The 22,220-nt window shown below is 33.7% G+C and overlaps 1 pseudogene; it reads right to left on the bottom strand.

Annotated features, from left to right (window-relative positions):
* Positions 1 to 309: 309 nt before the first annotated feature.
* Positions 310 to 14,844, bottom strand: LOC120137064 (annotated as a pseudogene).
* Positions 14,845 to 22,220: the final 7,376 nt, after the last annotated feature.

Below are 22,220 nucleotides of genomic sequence, written 5' to 3'. Positions count from 1 at the left end.
AAGGCAATAATATTCATTCATTTTACTTTGAAATTTGACATTTCTCACTTTATTTATACAGCTCTATCTTTTCATTTGTTAAAGAAAAGTTGAATGCAAAAAACAAACAAATAATCAACTTTATACAAAAGATACACATTGATTTCTATGCATGAGCCATGAATTATATTTTCAAATTTTCATTGTTCAACTGTATTGTCTTTACAAAATTGTACACAAATATTATCATCAGTGGTTAATTAAATGACTGAAAGAATCAAAGAATAATCCTTGTACATTTGCACAATGTTGTCGTCATGAATCTCTAAATTAAAACAGCTTGCTTGTGAATTCATCGATGGAGCTTCCTTCTACCCGAGAATAACTGGACTTTTTGGCTAGATCTCTCAGCTGCAGTAAGCTTCTTCCCAATATTAACACCACCTTCATTTCAAACAACTCTCCGTTTCTCTTTTATCCCAATCACTTTCACTAAGGTATTGTCCTGACTGTCAGGTAATATTTCTACTTCCAAAAAGCCATTGCCTTTTGTTTTGAAGACATTTATTCATTTATTTAAACAATTCCTTTTCTTTTTTAAGAAATTAAGTAGAATACTAACATCAAACAAATAATCAACTTTAAGGAAAGATGCACATTGATTTCTATGCATGGGCCATGAAATATGTATATTTTCATAATTCAACTGTATCATCTTTACAAAATTGTACAAAAATATTAGCAGTGGTTAATTAAATGAATGAAAAAATCAAAGAATGATCATTTACATATGTACATGTGATCATGAATCTCTAAACTAAAACAACTTGCTTGCGAATTCATCAATGGGGCTTCTTTCTATACGAGAATAACTAGATTTTTTTGGCTAAATCTCTCACCTACGATAAGCTTCTTCCCAATTGCAACGCCACCTTCATTTCAAATAACTCCCCGTTTTCTCTTTTATCCCAATCACTTTCTCTCAGAGTTGATTCAATTGATTCTTGCACGTGTTTGAAGAAGCCGACATTGTTCCTATACATCTCAAACACCATCCCAACTTGGCCACCGTTCTCCAAAGTGTTAACTGCTGAAGATAAAGCTCCTGCAGCAGCTTCCAGGATTGCTACCCAAGAACCATTGGACGAATCCATAAAGGTAGATCCTAGTGCTGCAATTCCAATTAGTATTGGCCTTGAGGCAGCTAAAACTTTGTTCATCTTCAATACTTTGTTGCCTACTATGTCGTAATCTTCACTGTCTTTTCTCTTAATCACCTCAACGACTTCTCTCATTTCCATTTCCAGCTCCTTGCTCCATCCATTGCTTTCTACCTTTCCCTTAAAGTATTTTTCTTTGTTGGTTTTCTGAGACTGCATCTTAGGCCACCAAACAGTAGGTTCTAAACTTTCAGGGAATTTTTCAAGCATCACACCTAGCAAGGGAAGAGTATAAGATTTATCAAGTGCCAATACTTTCTCCATAGCATCTCTCACGTCTTCTTTGCTTGGAGAGCCAGTGAAAAGTAGGGTTTCTATATGTCTCTAAAGTTGCTTAAACAATCTCGTCACATTACGTTGCTCTTCCACGAGTTGTGAGGGTTGGATTTTGTTCATCAACACCAACATTCCCGTGGCTGCAAAGAACATGAGAGTCGACGCCAACTTCAAACCCAAATCAGAAGCCCCGTGGTCGCCAGTTGCCATAAAACCAGCCATGGTTGCGGCGGTAAGAGTGATCATGTTGACGGAATTAAGGAAAAGGGTGTTCCAGTTGTCCCGTTGTTGTCCGACGTTGTTGTGTATCTCCACTCTGTCGGCAATGGACTCCAATATAGCATAAAGTTGAAAGGTAGGCATTAAAATAGCTGATGAGCTTCCTTGAACCAATGGTGAACTAACGAGATTCTTTTCAAAAGGAATTGTGCTGATGAACCCTCCCCTAGTTTTCAATTCCACAGACAACCCTTTGGTCTATACTTTTGGAGCTGAAAACCTAATCGAATGAAGCTTTGGCGCAGATAGAGCGGCATGAATTTGTGTTAGGTATGACTCATAAATATATCGAAAAAGTCTCGTAGTGGGGTTACGATTATGTAGGTTGGGGGTGCGGGGTTGCGACCCCGCGGTATGGTAAGGGTTATTTTTGTAAATATGTACCAGGATTTATTTATTATAAAAGGAGATATAACTTAAACCTATGAGACAATTGAATTGAATAAAAATTTTAGCGCCGCCTAAGGCACCGATGACGTAAGCACATTTCTGAACCTCATTAAAATTCTTGTGTTCTTTCTGTTTTCTTTACCCGATTATTCAACAATTGGTATCAGAGCCAGGAATAAAATTTAAAGTTGTAAAATTCGATGGTTAGGGTAACTTTGGATTACGGCAAACAAGGGTGAAGGATATGTTGGAGCAGTAAGGAATCCTGAAGGCTTTGCGACCTACAAAGCCAACGTCAATGGTGGAGAAAGATTGGGAAGAATTGCAGCAGCGAGCGACAAGAACCATACGATTATGTTTGACGAACGAGGTCATGTATCACGTCATGCATCTGTCATCTCTAGATGAAATTTGGAAGAAATTGAAAAGTCAGTTTATGTCAAAATCCTTAACGACTAAACTGTATCTAAAGCAACGACTGTATGGGCTGAAGATGCAGGATGCTCATGATTTGGCGCAATACGTGAATGTCTTCAATCTAATTGTTTCCGGTTTGGCTCGACTTGATGTGAAAATTGAGGATGAAGATAAAGCGATGATTTTGTTGTGTTCGTTTCCTCCCTCTTACGAACACATGGTGATTACTCTTACATATGGGAAAAAGATTATCAAAGTTGAGGAGATTATTGCAGCCTTGTTGGCTCAAAACCATCCAAAGAAAAATACAGGGGAAATCTCTTAAGTTGATAGCTTATATGTCAAGGGTAATCGAGACCGAGGACGGAAGCCAGATAAGGCAGGGTCTGGGAAGGGAATTTCCATATCTAGGGATAAGAAGGCAATTCACTGTTACAAGTGCAAGGAGGCGGAACATATGAAGAGAGACTGTCCGAAGTTAAAAAAGAAGACTGATGAGAAGTGTGATGACTCATCCAAGTCTGTGAATGTGGTCAAGGATGACAATTCTGATTGCAGTGAGGGTGATATGCTCTCTATTTCAACGACTCAACTGACGGATGCCGGGATTCTTGATTATGGATGTTCTTATCACATCACGCCAAATAAGGAATGGTTTTCGACATATAGGTCCATTAATTCTGGTTCTGTTTATTTGGGTGATGATCGATGTTGCAATATTGTTGGTATTGGTGATGTCAGAATTAAGATGTATGATGGTTTTGTTTGGACGTTGTGTCGTGTTCGGCATATCCCAGATTTGAAGAAGAATTTGATTTCTCTGGGCACTTTGCACAATAATGGTTTTATCCCTATGGCTAATGAGGATAGGGAAAGCTTTCAGATTGTTAAAGGAGCTTTGATTATGATGAAAGGAAAGATGATTGCAGGGAATATTTACAGATTGTTAGGGAGTACCATTGTAGGTGGAGTTCATTCTGTTGAGTCATGTGATGATACTACCAAACTGTGGCATATGTGTCTTGCTCATCTTAGTGAACGTGGTATGGCTGAATTATATAAAAGAAATATGTTGCATGGTGTTAAAAGTTGTAAGCTCGATTTTTGCAAGTATTGTGTTCTTGGTAAACAGACTAAAGTTCATTTCAAGATTGAGAAGCACACAACTAAAGGGATTCTTGATTATGTGCATTTTGATATATGGGGGCCTTCTACGACATTATCTTTCGGTGGATCTAGGTATTATGTTACTTTTATTGACGATTTTCACATAAAGTTTGGGTGTATTTTTTAAAATAGAAGTCTGACGTTTTTGAGAAGTTCAAGCTGTAGAAGGCTGAGGTAGAAAACCAAACATGATGAAAAATCAAGTGTTTATAGTCTTACAATGGTACGGAGTACATAGATTCATAGTTTCTAAACTTATGTAAAGAGCATGGGATTAAGAGGTATTTCACAGTGCGTAAGACACCACAACAAAATGGTGTTACAGAACGGATAAATAGGTCATTGAATGAAAGAGCCAAATGTTCGTGGTTGAATGCGGGGCTTCCCAAACACTTCTGGGCTGAGGCTGTTAACATGGCGTGTTATCTTATCAATAGATCGCCAAGGGCATCATTGGCTGGGAAAGTTGCATAAGAGGTATGAACTGGTCATGTGTTACTTTTGATCACTTACGGATTTTTGGTTGTCCTGCTTATGTGCATGTACCTGCTGATGAGAGATCCAAACTTGATGCAAAATCGAAGGAGTACATTTTTCTGGGATATAAGAAAGGCGTCAAAGGATTCAAGTTCTAGGATCCAGCTGCGAAGAAAATTGTGATCAGTAGAGATGTTGTTTTTTATGAACAACCATGTTGCAGCAGAAGAAAAACACGACAGTAGTGGATTTCGAGTAGTTTCCAGTTGAGAAAACAGAAACTTCTCACCCGACTTCTGGTGGTTCCGCTACTGATGATTTGCAGGATTATAGTCTCTCCAGAGATAGGGTGAGACTGACGAATATAAAGCCTCTGAATAAATTGGGTTTTGAAGACTTGGTCTCTTTTACACTTACTGTTAGCAGTGATGATCCGATTACTTTTCATGATGCTGTTACTAGTCAAGAAAACGACAAGTGGATGGCTGCCATGGTTGAGGAGATGGAGTCTTTAAATCACAATCGCACATGGGAGTTAGTTCGCCTTCCTGAGGGTAAGAAGCCTATTGGTTGCAAATGGGTGTATAAGAAGAAACCATCAGTAATAGAAAAAGAGGGGGAGAAGTTCAAGGCTCGTTTTGTAGCAAAGGGTTTTTTCATAATAGAAATGAGTTGATTATGATGAAATTTTTTCTCCTGTGGTCAGGCACAATTCAATCCGAGCAGTATTTGCATTGGTGGCTAGTTGGGATTTGCATTTAGAGTATATGATGTTAAAACTACTTTTTCGTATGGTGATTTAGAGGAGCAGATCTACATGCAACAGCCTGAAGGTTTCACTCAACCTGGAAACAAGCATTTAGTTTGCAGATTGAAGAAATCTTTGTACGGGTTGAAACAGTCTCTGAGACAATAATACAAATGGTTTGACTCCTATATGATCAAGATTGGCTACAAGCGATGTGAGCATGATTGTTGTGTCTATGTTAAGAGTCTTGATGATGGTTCTTTTATGTTTCTGTTATTGTATGTTGATGATATGTTAATTGCTACGAAGAACATGGATGATGTTATCGGTTTGAAAACTTTATTGAGTCAGGAATTTGATATGAAAGATTTAGGTGCTGTAAAGAAAATTCTTGGAATGAAAATTTGCAGGGACAGGGACTCAAGGAAACTATGGCTATCTCAACGGGGTTATGTTGAGAAAATGCTAGAAAGGTTTGCGATGAGTAGCGCAAACCAGTGAGCACTTCATTGGCGAATCACTTTAAGCTTTCATCAGAACAGTTCCCTAAGACAGATAAGGAAGTTGAAGATATAACAAAGGTTCTGTATTCTAATGTTGTTGGCTGCTTATGTATGCAATGGTATGTACTCGTCCTGATTTAGCTCATGTTGTTAGTCAAGTTTGTAAGTGCATGTCTATACCTGGTAAGCAACACTACGAAGCAGTCAGGTGGATCTTTAGGTACTTAAAGGGTACTGTGGGACATGAAATTATTTTGGTAATCAGTGGGATAATACTTTGGTTATAGGATATGTGGATTCATACTATACGGGTGACTTAGATAATAGCAGATTTATGACAGGGTATGTCTTTACTCTTGGTGGAGGGCCTATTTGTTGGAAGTCTACTGTTCAATTAGTTGTGGCATTATCTACAATTGAAGCTAAATACATGGCACACTACAATAAATGTTATTATTAGTGGCATCTAGGTTATTGTCACTAAAACTTCAATTTATGTCACTAGATGTATTTTGTGATGTAAAAGTCAATGTCACGACGATCGTCACCCTAGGTTTGTCACTAAATGTCAAAAGTGACGATGTATGTGTTATAGTCATGTTTGTTAAATATATGGTGACGCTAATGGATAACATCACAGTTTAATTTGCATTCAGTGACAATTACTTTTGTCACCAAATGATGTACATTTTCATCATTAATAAATCACATCGTCACCAATAACACAATAATTTCATTGTATATGTGATGAAAAGAAAATTGTCACATTATTAGTAACATAGTATATCGTCACCTAATAGTAGCATGGATGACATTTATATATAACATCACTATATAATTAATATTCAATGACAACTAATTATGTCACTAAATTATATAAAATTTCGTTATTGATGATTTATATCGTCACAGATAATATATTAAAATCAACCTATATGTGACGAAAGAGATATTGTCACATTTTTAGTGACATAATATAAATGTTACCTAACAATATTATGAATGACGTTTATGCATAACGTCACTTTATAATTTATATTTTATGACAGTTGGTTACGTTACTAAATTAAATAAGATTTTGTTATTGATAATTTATATTGTCACAAATAATGCATTAAAATAAACTTATATGTGACGAAAAAGATATTGTGGCAAAGCACAAATAATTTATATTCTATGACATTTTTAATGACAATATATATTAAAATAAAATTATTTTTACAAATCTAAATAAAAAATAAAATAGTCCACTTATTGTAAAATAATAAGATTTAAACAAATATTTCACTAAATACATAATAATTTCATTTCTATAAATATAAAAATGTTTACAGAAAATAAAAATAATATGATAATAATATGACTTGTGGAATATTTCGTTGTAGCAATCTCAATCCAAACCTTGTGTCGGTTGTGATTTTGTTGATGTTGAGTTCGTGGTATCATTTGAAGCTACAAATTAAAATAATCAACATTAGTTACTAGAATTAATATTATATAATAATTTTTATTTGATTAACTATATTGTTTACCTGAAAATTGAAGTTATGGCACTTAAATTCCAACAACTAACAAAGCAGATCTCATAGCTTCCATTTGATTTTGAATCAATTCAAAATTCGACTTATAGTTATTAAGTTCATGTTCTTTATTCTTCAAACTCTTTTTTAACTCGATTATATCTGCACTCTAATCTGAGTTGGAGAAAACTGTAATTGTCGTCAATGTAGTAACTAATTGCAGTATGACACTCTGATATGGTTGTAGAAAACTGTAATTGTCAGGGGATTTAGATAAGTTACTGAATTGAAAGTAAAATATAAAGGGAATCAGTGGATTATAACACCCTGAATTGCACAAAGCAGGGTTACAGACAATGAGGCATTATAATGCCAGTTGTTTCAAATACACAATTTATTTTCTTTCAAATCAATGAGTTCATTGCAACAAAGTAAGCGGTTTGGACAAAAGAACCATAAGGTGAACTAGAAAGAACAAAATGAAAAATTATGCATATTAGAAAAGAAAAATCAGTGCTTGGAATACAGAATGAGGAATTCCAAAAGAAAGCAAAACACTACCAACAGAACCAAAAATCTAAAGTTACAGACTAGAAGTAGCATTAAATCCACTCGAGAAAGAAATGTCTATTTCATTGCTCATCGTATCAGAGAAGGGTCTTAGTTCTTCCATGATTCTAATTAAGTTTATCATCAAAATTTTGCTTATACGTCATTCTCAATCAGATTGCACAATATCGAATAAAAAAAGCAGCAACATTTAGTAAAATTAAAAAAAAACTAACAATTATTTTGTAAAAAGCATCAACGTTTAGCAAAAAATTAGAAATCGAATAATAAAACTAACCCTAAACCATATGAATTCAACAATATCGAAAAAACCATATTTAACAGCAAAGAAAATAAATTTAAAAGAAAACAAAAAATTACCTGCAAATTAAAGTTGAAGAAACCTTTGTACTACTGCAATCTGAATCAAAACAAAAAATAAATATAAAAATAATAAAACTATAAAGCAAAATTATCTTAATATAGAATATAGAAAAGATTTTCTTATTTCACCTACTTGTTTATGATAGTATTCTTAACCCTAGAGGAAATCAAATACACAAATGCTTTTATAAAATGAAAATCAATTAATAAGGAAAGCAATAATGATTCATTATGAATGAGAGAAAAATCCTGCTATGAATAAGGAATATTCAATTTTATTAGAGGGAAGGTAAATTTTATTTGGAGGGAAGTTAAAAAATTACCTCTAATATATCTAAACATAATTATTAAAAATTAGAAAAATATAGAAAATTTAGATAAATTAAAAATAATTTAAATAATTTAAAATAGTTATTAAAAATAAGGAATATTCAATTTAAATAATTATTAAAAATAATTTAGATAAATATATTTATTTATATGTATTTTTAAAAGAAAATGTCTTTTAACATATATTAAATAAATTTTAATATATTTTAAAGAATTTTTTTGGATTGAATATTAAAGAGTTTTTTTGGATTGAATATTAAAGAATTTTTTTATTATTAAAAAAAGTTATAATTCCTAAACTTAAAAAAATAATAGGTTCACGTGTAAAGTTTCTCCAAATAGAATACGCAAGCTAACTTCATATATGACAATAATTAAATTGTCACTTTTGTGACAATAATAAAATGTCACTTTTAGTGCCTTATAAAAAAATGACAAATTAAATTGTCACGAATAAAACTTAATAGTGACAAATGTGCAACGCCACTAATTCAAATTGAATCGTCATTATAATAAATCGTCACTAATACATGTTTTTCATTGGAGACAATTTTAAAACTCATTATTTTATCTAAATGTCATTAAAAAGTTTCCCACCAAAAACTTTGGTGGGAAGATTTTGGCGCCAAACATATAGTGACAAAATCAATAACCATTTTTAAAATTGTCATAAAAGATATACCATTAATCAAAAATATGACGAAAATAAAAAAACGTCACATTATAGTATGTTTTGTGACCATATACGTAATGTCATATAGCAATTTTGTCATAAATTGACAAATTTGTTGTAGTGGCAGCGGCTGAAGCTGCAAAAGAAGCTTTATGGCTTACTGGTTTAGTGAAGGAGTTGGGTGTTCAGCAAGGTGGAGTTCAGTTCCTTTGTGACAATCAAAGGACCATTCACTTGGCTAAGAATCAGTATACGTGCTACAACTAAGCATATTGATGTAAGGTTTCACAATATCAGAGAGTTGGTTGTGTCTGGAGAGATTTTGTTTCATAAGGTACATACTGATGAAAATGTCGCTGATATGTTCACCAAGCCAGTTACGACATACAAGTTCATGCATTGCTTGGACTTGTTGAGTGTTTTGAGTTGTTAAAGAAGTAAGGTAACACAACCCTTATTGAATGTTTCTTAAGGGGAAGGATATTCGCCAAGGTGAAATTTGTTAGGTATGACTCATAAATATACCGAGAAAGTCTCGTAGTGGGGATTATGATTATGTGGGTTGGGGGTGCGGGGGCTGTGGCCCCGTGGTATGGTACAAGGTTATTTTTGTAAATATGTACCAGAGTTTATTTATTATAAAAGGAGATGCAACTTAAACCTATGAGACAATTGAATTGAATAAAAATTCTAGCGCCGCCTAAGGCACCGAGGACGTAAGCACATTGTTGAACCTCGTTAAAATTCTTGTGTTCTTTCTGTTTTCTTTACCCGATTATTCAACAATTTGCTTTGAAGAAGAAGAAGAAGATAGTAGAAAAGTAGAAGCATGTAAAGAAGCCATGAGACAGTTTTTATTCTTCAAGATCTCTTCTGTTTGTGAATTTGTATGGGAAACAAGTTTTTGAAGATTTGTGGTTTGAGCAAAGAAATGGAAGATTTGTTCGGAGTTGTTATGGATGAAAGGCGAGGGGGGCTTTATTTATAGATAGATTTGAGGAGATCAAGTCATGTTAGGAAATTGTTGACCGAGTGATTGAATTGAGTAGGGCTCTTTGTCTGACCTGTTCGCTTTAGAATATTTGGTATTTGCGTTGGGGTCTTAACACGGGAACCGGTAAAAACAACTACTCATTGGTTTGGCGTCTTATGGATTCAAAGGAAATGAGTTTGGAAAAGGCAAGGCATGTTATGTTAATTGCAAGTTTTTTTCCCTACCCAAAACTCAAATTATATATATATGTGTGTGTGCAAATGGTTGAATTTAGAGACATCTTCTGACAAGGCTTTCATATTTTTGCTTTTGGTCTATAAACTCCATCTTTTGAGATCATTAATTATATATATGTGTGTGCAAATAGTTGAATTTATAACTTGAAAATCGAATTCAATTCCGCAGACGACTTCCCTTAATATGCCAGTTTTTACATTGAAGACACTTCACATTGTCATCTGCATTCAGACCTTTTTTTTTGGTTAAATTTTGACTACAGATTAGCAATTGTGAATTCTTTTTCAGGCATTTTTAAGATATAAATATTTTATTTATTTAGTTAAATTGATTTTTTAGTTCAATTTAACTTTCGGTCATTTAAATTTTCTTCAAGAAATATATGGACAAAACATTGAACTTTTTAATGGTTTTAGAAGCTGATAAATTGCATATGTATTTCATACTGATATAGTACGACTGTCACCTTAATAGATATTTAAAATATTAAAAATAATTCTAACCAAGCAGTCTCATTTGTAAAGAAATTGTTGTTATTTCTTAGGTCCGTGTTTGAGCACCAAGAATTCAGGGGTGTGAGCGTTCAATGTCAAATGTTTTAGAGTTATCTTTGATCAAATACTATTTTGTCTTGTATATACTCTACATTAATTAAAAAATATTAAAAATATATATATATATATAATGTTTTTACATTAAATATATATGGATTTGTAGATAGCTCGTCATGGTAACATTATTACAAATATTTTAACATTTTAATTAGTATTTTCATTAGAAAAAATAATGATTCAGCATTCCTTTTAAGGGGTTAATGATCAAATTCAATCATTTAAAAGAAGGATGGTCAAATTTAGTTTAAAAATGAGGATCAAAACAACAAAACTTATAAACATTATGTGCTAAAACTATCTTTGAATCATGTCATATCACTAATTATACTTTCTTTTTACTGTTTAATTTATAAAAGAAGCATTTGGAAGTGCATTTTTCTCAAAAATAAAATTCTTAATATATTAAATCATTTGAATGAGATTTAGTTCCAACCATAACAGACAAAAGCATATTATACAAATATCATACCATCAGTAAACCTAACATACAAAGGCGTACAATACAGAAAAGTTAACCTAACATATAAAAGCATATGATTCAAAGATACATCCAAAAGAACTAAAATTTCATTCAAATCATTTAGAACTAATCCAAGAGAGCCATGAGACACATCCATGCCAAGGATGATGGTTGGAACCTTTGAAACCATATGTATTGAAGGTGTTTGTTCAATTACTAACATCAAATCCAGCCCTCCACGCTTTGCATTGATTTTTAGAAAAGTTTTGTAAGGTACTGATTATTGACCCTAGTAGGAGCCAGTCACTGCATAACTATGCCAAACTCCTTAAGATTCTTCTTCTTCCATGGACCAAAAAGATCAAAATTTTTCCTGTCAGGCAAAAGGTAGGGAAAGAACTTTGGAGCTCCAGGTAGTTTAGATTGTACAAGGTCGAACATTTTCTCAACTTTAGCAACCAATGGAGGCGTCTATTTTGGCTTGTCTCAGTAAATATATCAAATGGAGGATCTATTTTAATTCATTTTATTTCTCTGCACCGAATCAGACTTTGCACAATTTTTTTTGGATCACAACGAGCATAAAAATTAGCAATAACCCGTCTTTCGATCCTAGTTGGCTCCACCAATTTCTTATTTAAAATTCTAACGCCCATTCATTTTTCACCAACCTTAATAAATTGTAGAAACATCACATTCTACCTAATCTTTGCACTCATAGATTTCTTCTAAACACAGGACACTCGAAATTTATCTCGTGATTAAAGTTCCAAAACATTCATGCTATTAATGATTAGGGCACCTGCAAAGAAAATTTGGAGTGAATATATACATTTGGAAGAGCAATAGACATTTGTATGGAATGAATGAAAAAATATGTCAAAAATGAAAGAATGTAATGAATAATAAAGAATATAAAAATTTATAAAATGGTTGCCACTTAAGAAATGAAAGAAAACATCTTTAATTGCAAAAGAAGTAGAATTAACATAGGAGACATTCACAAAAAATCCCTTAATGCTCGCGGGCAAAAGCATAAGGGTTAATTCATGGCATTGCTCTAAATTTCATCTCAAAACTACAAGTAGATCTTCTATATCCAATTGTTCAGCTTTTCTTCAAGGAAATATGGTCAGATTTCAGCCAAAGATTTTCTATCCATGTCATCCCGTTGGCATGTGACCCTTGATATTTTATCTTATCTTCTTCTTGAATTATTATTTTTTGCCAATTGGGGTTCAACATTAACCCTTTCAAATTTGAAAGTGTTCTTCAGATGGGGGAATGACATATGCCCCACGGGGATATCATCTCCTTTCAATTTGAAATCTCTCGTTCCTTCTTCTTCTGCCATTTTCTTTTCTTGTTGAAAACTAGGTCCAAATTTGAGCATAAAATGAATTTCCTTGGCAATAACATCCTTCTTCCAAATTTGAGCATCTTTCGATACAACTTTTGGTGATGTAATTGTAACACCCTTTTGAAGTATTTGGCTTGGAAACACTCTATATATCATGCCTCAACGCCCATAATTCTAGGTTGTATGTATTTCGCCCCGTAGCTGACAATTGTACGTGTCATTAATAACATTGTCTTTGGAACAAAAAAAGACTAAGATCATTGTTGGAAAATCCTCCATGAATTATTTTAGTATTTTCATAACTAATGCATGTGAAAATGCTTAGATAAATTAATGCAATGCATGTATGCAAAAAAGGTGTTATTCTAGAGTGACCATCTTAAAACAATTTTCATTGAACACAAAGGTTTCAGTACATCAAATTGCTAAATTTACAGATAAGGAATAACTTTAACTCCTAGCTCCTCTATTTCCTTCAAAAGCCACGTTAACTTCCAAGTATGATGTGATATTATGTAATCAATATGCTTCAAATATCTTGCAAGGTCAGCTAAGTCAACCAACTTGTGAGCTACGTTCCTTGCTTTAGTAACAACCTCCTTCATGAAATTATCTTTTTTCTCCACCCTACATTTAAATTCTCGAAGCTGTTGACAGTATTGTACATTTTTTCATGCGAGACTCGATGTATTATGAAGTTCTTGTGCAATATTCTTGTGATCATGTACAATCTCTATTAATATCTTGCTATTGGTTCTATTGGCTTCTAGCTCATCATCGACCTCATGCATGTGGCTTTGATATGATGCTTCTGCACTGGCTATGGATATGCTCAACATCTCATTTTTTTGCTCGATATTTTCCTAAATCATTTAGGGTTGCATTGTATTTACCTTCTTCAATCCGTAAATCACGAAGGAACTTCTTAGCTCAATTTTCATGCACTTTACAATTATTTTCCTATTGTTCATCGTCATTCTTCAACTTAGTGACTCTTTTTGCCAACTCCTATGAATATCACCCAGACCAACATTTTTTAAGGTTTGACTGATTTTTTGAAAATCATTGCGCATGGCTTCCATCTATCTACCCATATCATCATTTTCTTTTTGTAAATGAAGTATTTAGACTTTGTACTTCAATAGACATTCTTTTTCTTGGGTGCCCCAGTGGTGCCTTTATCCTTGAACACTTTTGGTTCCATCTCAACTGGACTGTCAATTACCAAACCATGTTCACTTCCCATCTTGAACTCTAATACTCGATGCTCTAACTAGCACTGAACTCGGTGATTAAAGGCAATGCAGTTCTCGATAGAATGCCCTTGAGTTCATGCATGATACTCACAATGGGCATTAACATCATACCAATTTAGATACAGAGGTTGTCAAGGCTTCACGTAAAGCGGGGCCACTTCTCGAGCCTCTAATATATTGATATACAATTCTTTATATGAGATAAGAACACGATTAAAATGAGGACCACTACCCCCCAACTTTTGGTCATTATTTAAATGTGACTCCTTGAGACGATATTTGGAAATGGACTTGAATATTGAGTTGCCACAGTTGGGTTCTTGTCATTCTTTGTTTTCTCATTTTTCAGATAATCTCATTACCACTTGACTTATAGGAAACACGAATTTACCTTGTTTAAAACTTAACAACCCTGCATGGATAAGATCTCTAACTTTACTTTTCAAAGCCCCACAATCTTCTGTAACATGCCCTGAGCTTCCTATGTAGCAACTACATATGGCATTCGTATTATACCCCTTAGGATATGGGGACTCTTTTGGCTTGCACTAAACCAGAGTCACCAGGTTCCTTTCCACCAACATTGGGAGTAGGCTCTCAAGTACCAATAATTCCTGATCACTTGACTTTTCTTCATCTCTTTGAACTTTTATAGTTGCACTATTTCCCTGATATCTCCAAATAGCTTGTTGATATGAATGGTGAATATGCATGATTTCTCAAGTTTTCTAGGATCACCTGCCTCTAAAGTAGTCCTTGTATATTTGACATACCATGATTGTTTTCATTGAGATTTTTCTCTTCTTGTGCAGAAGTCTCATTTCCTTCATCCAAAGAAGCTACTCTATCCATCATCTTGGACATCTGTTCTCTCATCTCTCGTATTTCCTTTTGCTCTTTGTTGGACATACAATCTTTGGGCACATGAATTTCCACTCTTCTCGGAGCTTCTTTAAGATGCCAACTCTTAGCTGTAGCATGGTCTACTTGATCACGAAACCCCTTATCCATCATGAAAACCTTCTAATTGATGACTACTCACAAATCGAATTTGTTTATGTCATGATTACGAGATGCAAGAAAAACAAGTTAGGACATATAAGATAACAAAATAACAAGGACATAAATTAATGCAAAATATAAGTGTAAAGGTAAATACAAATGCAAAAAAGGCACATGCAATGAAAGCATTGATTCTGAAATAATTGTCCTAAAAAAACTTTTAAATAACGCACAATGCCTCAGTACACTGAGGCAGAAAAAAACTACGAATCGTTTGATCTTCTAACTTCCTCAATTGATCAAGTCAGGTGGCATTCTTCTTCCGTCTCTATCTTGATGCTTGACTTCAATGCTTCGATTTCTTGGAACTTCCTTTCTGAATTTTCTTCTTGGACAGGCCTCTGATCATATTTTGACTTGATGTTCCTTCCTTAGTTGCTTCCTAGAGCCCCTTTTCTAGAATTTTGATGTGTTTTTTCAGTTCTATTCTACTTCTTCGAGTGACATTGTGATAATAAAAGCCTTCTAATGTGACTATTAACTCATGAATCAATGCCTTCTATGCCATGTAATGTTTATGCAAAGGAAATAAAAAAGTCAAGCAATAAAACAAAAAAAACAAATTAATAAAATTAAAATAATAATTAAGGGAAGATAAATCAGTAAATAAAGAAATAAATTAACTTCAATGGTTAAATGAACCATAAATACAATAAATAAAATACACAATGAAATTGATAACCCTAACCGCATGCTTTTCTAGTTCACATGCATTTACTTAGAAAATAATCTATCACATAAATTAAAAGACGAAGGTTAGATTTCATTTCTCCTTTGTATACACTTATTCAGGTGCCTATGGACAGAGTTTCAGCATTACCTCAGATATGGTGAATTTCTACGATTTATTATATGTAGAGTTTTGGCTCTAAAAGTAAAAGTACTCAAATTGTCTTCGACAGTGCCCCCTTGGGCGAACCAGACCCTCAATCCTCATCCATTATAGGCTTAAGCGGATTGAGTTCAATTCGAGAGGGCACATTTCCCTATACCTAACACGGAGAATAAATCCTCACGAAGACATAAGGCATAGGAACCCTAGAAGCTACTTGCTAGGTCTGACACGGAGAATAAATTCTCACGAAGACGTCGCTTTCACTCCCACTTAAAAGGGAAAGAGCTCGAGTATAGAGCGTATGTTATGCAATGCAAGTGTCTTGTGTGAAGAGAAATTATCAGACCTTTCACAAACAACACCAAAAAGTGAATCTTAATATCTGAGAATCAATCAAATATAAACCTTAGTATACAAGGATATAGAATAAAGAATTGAAAGAAATCAAAAGAATTGTAAATTAATAAAATTGAATTCTCAATTTCTAACTATAAAGATAATATATAATTGATTTAGGGTTTGATCAGCAAGGTCCACAGTGGAGTCGCCAAGCAGTCGTAATCGATTTTCGGCGATACGATGTTTCTTGGAAAAAGCAAGTAAATAAATGGTTTTTAGTGAAAAGAATAGGAGTCGATATCGACCTTTTTGGGCTAGGTAGGTCGAATACCTAAAACACTCCTTTTAAAAGAGTTTTTAAGAAAACATCATTTTAAAAGATAAACCAGTATATGTGTAACCAGAAATTCATTTTTTAGTAATAGAAAAGGTGTTTGGGGCCTATTACGTATGGGGAAGTATTGAAAACATTTTGATATTTCAATATAACAAATTAAGATAAATGAATTTTAAGATTTTCCAAAAAGATTTTCTAAGTATATTCGATATAATTATTCGAATATCAAAATATTACTCCAAATCTTTCAAATGTCATTTTTAATCCTTACTCAAGTGTAAAATTAAGTTTTAATCTTAAAATAATTTCAAAATGATTTTACAAAATATTTCGAACCATTTCAAAGCCAAAAATTCCAGATTGCTCAGAGGGAACCGATTCCCCCCCAAGGGGGTATCGATTCCCCCTGAATGGTTTGGCTCCGAGAATTCCAGTATGCTCGGAGGGAACTTGATTCCCCCCTGGGGGTACCGATTCTCCCCACTGTTCAACGGTCGAAATATTTTAATTTTACACCTAGGGAACCGATTCCCTATTAGGGGTACCGATTCCCCCCACGCTCTAAGCAGAAATATTAATTGTTTTCACACTTAAACGGCTCCAAAAACTTCATTAATGATCCCCAACGTTCAGAAGTGATTCAAGGTGTATTTAAGCAAACTTAGAAGCCATTGATCAATAACAAGAAACATCAAGCAACTAGAATCAAGAGAGAATCAAAGAGAAAGCATCAAACCTCAAGTTTGAGCATTTCAAGCCTATTTTTCATTCAATATTCATTTTGCTTTCAAGAACACTTGTTGTTCTCAATTGTATTCATTCTTGAGTGTTCTTTTCTTTGTTTTAGAATTGTGCAAACAATCTACCTTGTGAGGATTTCCTTTTAAGTTTGCAAATTTGTATTGTTCTCTTTGGGAGAGAGTGTTCTCAAGAATTTGGGGTATAATTCTTAAGGGTTTGTAAGGTTACTCTTTGTCCTCAAAAGAAAGACAAATTAGTGAATTTGTGGAAAATCCTTAGTGTTGATAGCTAAGGTAGTGGACGTAGACTTTGGTTGAGAAAGTCGAACCACTCTAAATCGTTGTGCAAATTTCTTTCAATTTTCTGCAAAAGCTTCCACCAAAATTTTAATTGCCAATTCACCCTCCTCTTGGCCATATTCGCCAATCGATTAACTCAAAAATTGGCATCAGAGTCTAACTCATTTGAAGGTTTAATTGCCTCTTGAGTCGATTCGGGAAGAGTTACATCAATAATAAAAGTCATCAATGGCCTCTACTTCAAACTTCGACTCCGGTCTCGATTCGATGCCCGTTAACAAGCCTCCTTTCTTCAATGGGGCTAACTATGCCTATTGGAAAAATAGGATGATGTACGTCATTCAAGCAAGTGACATAGGAGCATGGGCTGTCGTAGAAGACGGATACATCAAGCCTCTCACTCATCCAAGATTGTGGAGTGAAGGAGAGACAAAAATGTTCCAGCTCAACTCCAAAGCCATCCATATCATATTTTTTCTCTTGGACCAGATGAAACAGAAGAGTTTCATCTTGTACATCCGCCAAAGAAATATGGGAAAAACTTCAAGTCACTCATGAAGGTACCGATGAGGTAAAGAAATCTAAAATTAGTGTTCTAACGCATAGCTATGAAAATTTCAGGATGAAACCAAATGAAGATATCAAAGCTATGACAGATAGATTTTTAACAATTTTTAATGGTCTCAAATCATATGGAGAGATCATTTCAAATGAAAAGCTTGTGAGGAAGTTACTCTACTCCCTTCCAAAATCGTGGCAATCAAAGAAGACAATAATCATCGAGTCTAAGGACCTAACGTCCTTAACTCTTGAAGCGCTAATCGGTTCACTCCTCACTCATGAAATGATGCTTGAAGATGAGGTAGACCTTGATAAGATTGAAGAGACACCAAATGAGAAGGAAAAGAAGAAAAATATTAGAGTTGCTCTCAAATCCACAAAAGATGAGAGTGATTCGGATGAAGATAACGATTATGAGGAAATGGCATTGTTTGCCAAACGGTTCAGAAAAATGATGAGACCTTACCGAGGGAGAAAATTCAAACGAAATGAAGACCTCAAAAATGAACCAAAAGAGAATGACCCGATCATTTGCTATGAATGCAAAAAGTTGGGGCATGTCAAATATGATTGCCCACAATTGAAGAGAAAGGGTCAATCAAAGAATAAGCACAAGGCTCATGTGGCTACATGGAGCGATGAAGAAGGTTCCGATGAAGAAGAACAAGAAGTAGCAAACTTGTGCTTGATGTCATTCGGGGAAGATTCTAAGGTAACCTCTAACTCATCTGATTTTGATGATATATCCTATGATGAGTTATTAGAGGAATATAATGGGTTGGATTCGGATTATGAGAAATTATTTTTAAAATATAAAAATGATGTTTCAAAATTGAAAAATGAAAATAAACTCATATCCAAAACCAACAACGATCTTGAAAGTAAAATCAAAGATTTGCAAATCAAATTAGAAGAGTTTGAAAAGAAAATTTTGGATTTGCAAAATTTACTTTCAAAGGTCAACGATGATCATCAAAAGAAAATTGATGATCTTAAAGTTCTTTTGATAAAGTTGGAACAAAACGTTTTAAAAATGGAGAAAATTCAAAATCCAACTTTGTTAGAAAAAGTTTTAAAAACTACAATCATAGAGTTCCCTAAAGAACCTCTAATGGAAAAATCGTTAGAAGTATATGGGTTCCTAAAGAGCTCATTACTACTAAAGATAAGGATATCATACACAAATGGATACCTAAGGGGACTAGGATTTTGGAAACTAATGGATATGGACCCAAAAGAATTTGGCTACCAAAAATTAGAAATTAATCTATGTTTGTAGGAAAAGGAGCATTACTACAAGGCACGGGAAACAAATTCAAATTCATGGTACCTTGATAATGGATGCTAAAGACACATGACCAGAGACAAAAGCCAGTTCATTGAGTTTAACGCCAAAAATGGAGGAGAAGTGACTTTTGGTGATGATTCAAAAGGTCACATTGAAGGTATTGGTACTATTGGTAATACCTCTTCCATACAAATTAAGAATGTTTTATATGTGAATGGATTAAAGCATAATCTCTTGAGTATTAGTCAATTATGTGATAAGGGATTCAATGTCATATTTGAAACTAATGGTTGCAAAGTCATTGACATTGCATCTAATAGGATTATGCTTGTTGGTCATAGAATAGGAAACATATACATGGTGCATTTAGACTCTATAGAAATGACTAATTTATGCCTAGTTGTAAAGGATGAGCATGATAGTTGGTTATGGCATAGGAGACTAGGACATGCTAGCATGAGTGTTTTGCAACGGTTAGTTCAAGGATAATTGGTTCGAGGGCTGCCTAAACTAAAATTTGATAATGATAAAATCTGTGATGCTTGTGCTAAAGGAAAACAAAAGCGAGTTTCTTTTAAATCCATTAATGACGTATCAATTAGCAGAGTATTACAATTGATCCATATAGATCTTTTTGGGCCAACTAGGACTACTAGTTTGGGTGGAAAACAATATGCATTTGTCTTGGTAGATGACTATTCTAGATATACTTGGGTTCTATTTTTAAGTACTAAAGATGAAGCATTAGAACATTTCATCACATTTTCAAAAATAATCCAAAATGAAAAAGGTTACTCTATAACTAGTGTTAGGAGTGATCATGGCACTGAATTTGAAAATCTTGGATTTATTGAGTTTTGTAATTCTAATGGTATTAGCCATAATTTTTCAGCACCTAGAACCCCTCAAAAAAATGGAGTTGTTGAGATGAAAAATCGAACTTTAGAAGAAATGGCTAGAACCATGCTTTGTGAAAATAATTTGCCAAAATATTTTTGGGCGGAAGCCACAAATACCGCTTGTTATATTGTAAATAGAGTAATGATTAGCCAATTTTAAAGAAAACTCCATATGAAATTTTCAAAAATAAAAAACATAACATTAGCTATTTTCATCCTTTTGGATTTAAATGTTTTGTTTTGAACAACGGTAAAGAAAACCTTGGAAAATTTGATGCTAAAAGTGATGAAGGAATTTTTCTGGGTTATTCCTTAAATTCTAAAGCTTATCGAGTATTTAATAAAAGAACTTTAGTTGTAGAAGAGTTTATACATGTTTTCGATGATAATCCCCTTCCGAGAAATGATTCTTGTGTGAATGATGATGTAGGTATTATAAATACAAATGAAGTTAGACATGACGTTGAAGAACCATCATCAAAGGAATAAACAAAAGATGAGGTAACTCATGATCCTCTTGAGAATCCAACCATTGAAGAAAGGGAAGTATCTTATCCAAGAGAGTACAACTATGTCAAGGATGGTGAGATTATAGGTGATCCATCCAAAGGGGTAAAAACTCGATCTTCTCTTAGAAATATTTGTAATTATGTTGCATTTATTTCATGCATAGAGCCTAAGAATATTAAAGAAGCATTAAAAGATGAACATTGGATTATGGCTATGCAAGAAGAATTAAATCAATTTGAGAGAAGTAAAGTATGGACATTAGTTGAAAGGCCTAGTAATAAATCTACTGTAGGTACTAGATGGGTATTTAGGAATAAGCTTGATGTGAGTGGTAATATAGTGAGAAACAAGGCTAGACTTGTTGCTCAAGGGTATACTCAAGAAGAGAGCATAGACTATGATGAAACATACGCTCTCGTCGCTAGGATAGAAGCAATTAGAATGTTATTAGCATTTGCATGTTTTCATGAATTTAAACTATATCAAATGGATGTTAAAAGTGCATTTTTAAATGGTTTTATAAAAGAAGAAGTGTATGTGGAACAACCTCCAGGTTTTGAAGATTCAAAATTTCCAGATCGTGTTCTTAAATTGACAAAAGCACTTTATGGTTTAAAACAAGCTTCTAGAGTTTGGTATGAAAGACTGTCAAATATTTTAATTGAAAAAGGTTTTTCAAAAGGGAAGGTTGACACTACATTGTTTTTAAAGCATAAAGGTAAAGATTTATTAGTAGTTCAAATTTATGTTGATGATATAATATTTGGTTCTACTAATGATGTTCTTTGCCAAGAATTTTCTAAGCTAATGCAAAGCGAATTCGAAATGAGCATGATGGGGGAGCTCTCATTTTTCTTGGGACTCCAAATCAAGCAAAGAAAATATGGCATCTTCATCAATCAAGCTAAGTACGTCAAAGATATGCTCAAGAAGTTTGGACTGGAAAATGGGAAACCTCATGACACTCCAATGAGCTCTTCTACAAAGCTTGACTTGGATGAAGGAGGTAAATGTGTAGATGTTAAATTATATAGGTTAATGATTGGATCTCTACTTTATCTAACTGCAAGTAGACCACACATTATGTTTAGTGTTTGCTTATGTGCTAGATTTTAATCATGCCCTAAGGAATCACATTTACTAGTTGTTAAGAGAATCTTTAGATACCTTAAGGACACTCTTAGTTTAGGACTTTGGTATCCTAGAGACTCTAGCTTTAGCTTGCATGCCTTTTATGATGCGGATTATGGAGGATGCAAATTAGATAGGAAAAGCACGTCTGGTACTTGCCAATTCCTTGGAAATATGCTGATTTCTTGGTTTTCAAAGAAACAAAATTGTGTTACATTATCTACCACTGAAGCTGAATACATTTCAGCTGGTAGTTGTTGTGCACAAGTTTTATGGATGAAACAACAAATTTTTTATTATGGAATTAAAGTTGGTATCATTCCTATCAAGTGTGACAATACTAGTGCTATTTTTCTCACTAAAAATCCCATCCAACACTCTAGAA

This window comes from Hibiscus syriacus, unplaced genomic scaffold (assembly GCF_006381635.1).
Source record: "Hibiscus syriacus cultivar Baekdansim isolate YM2019G1 unplaced genomic scaffold, ASM638163v2 tig00110647_pilon, whole genome shotgun sequence".
Classification (NCBI taxonomy): Eukaryota; Viridiplantae; Streptophyta; class Magnoliopsida; order Malvales; family Malvaceae; genus Hibiscus; species Hibiscus syriacus.
The sequence above is the reverse complement of the archived record's forward strand: the minus strand, read 5'-3'. Positions and strand labels throughout refer to the sequence as shown.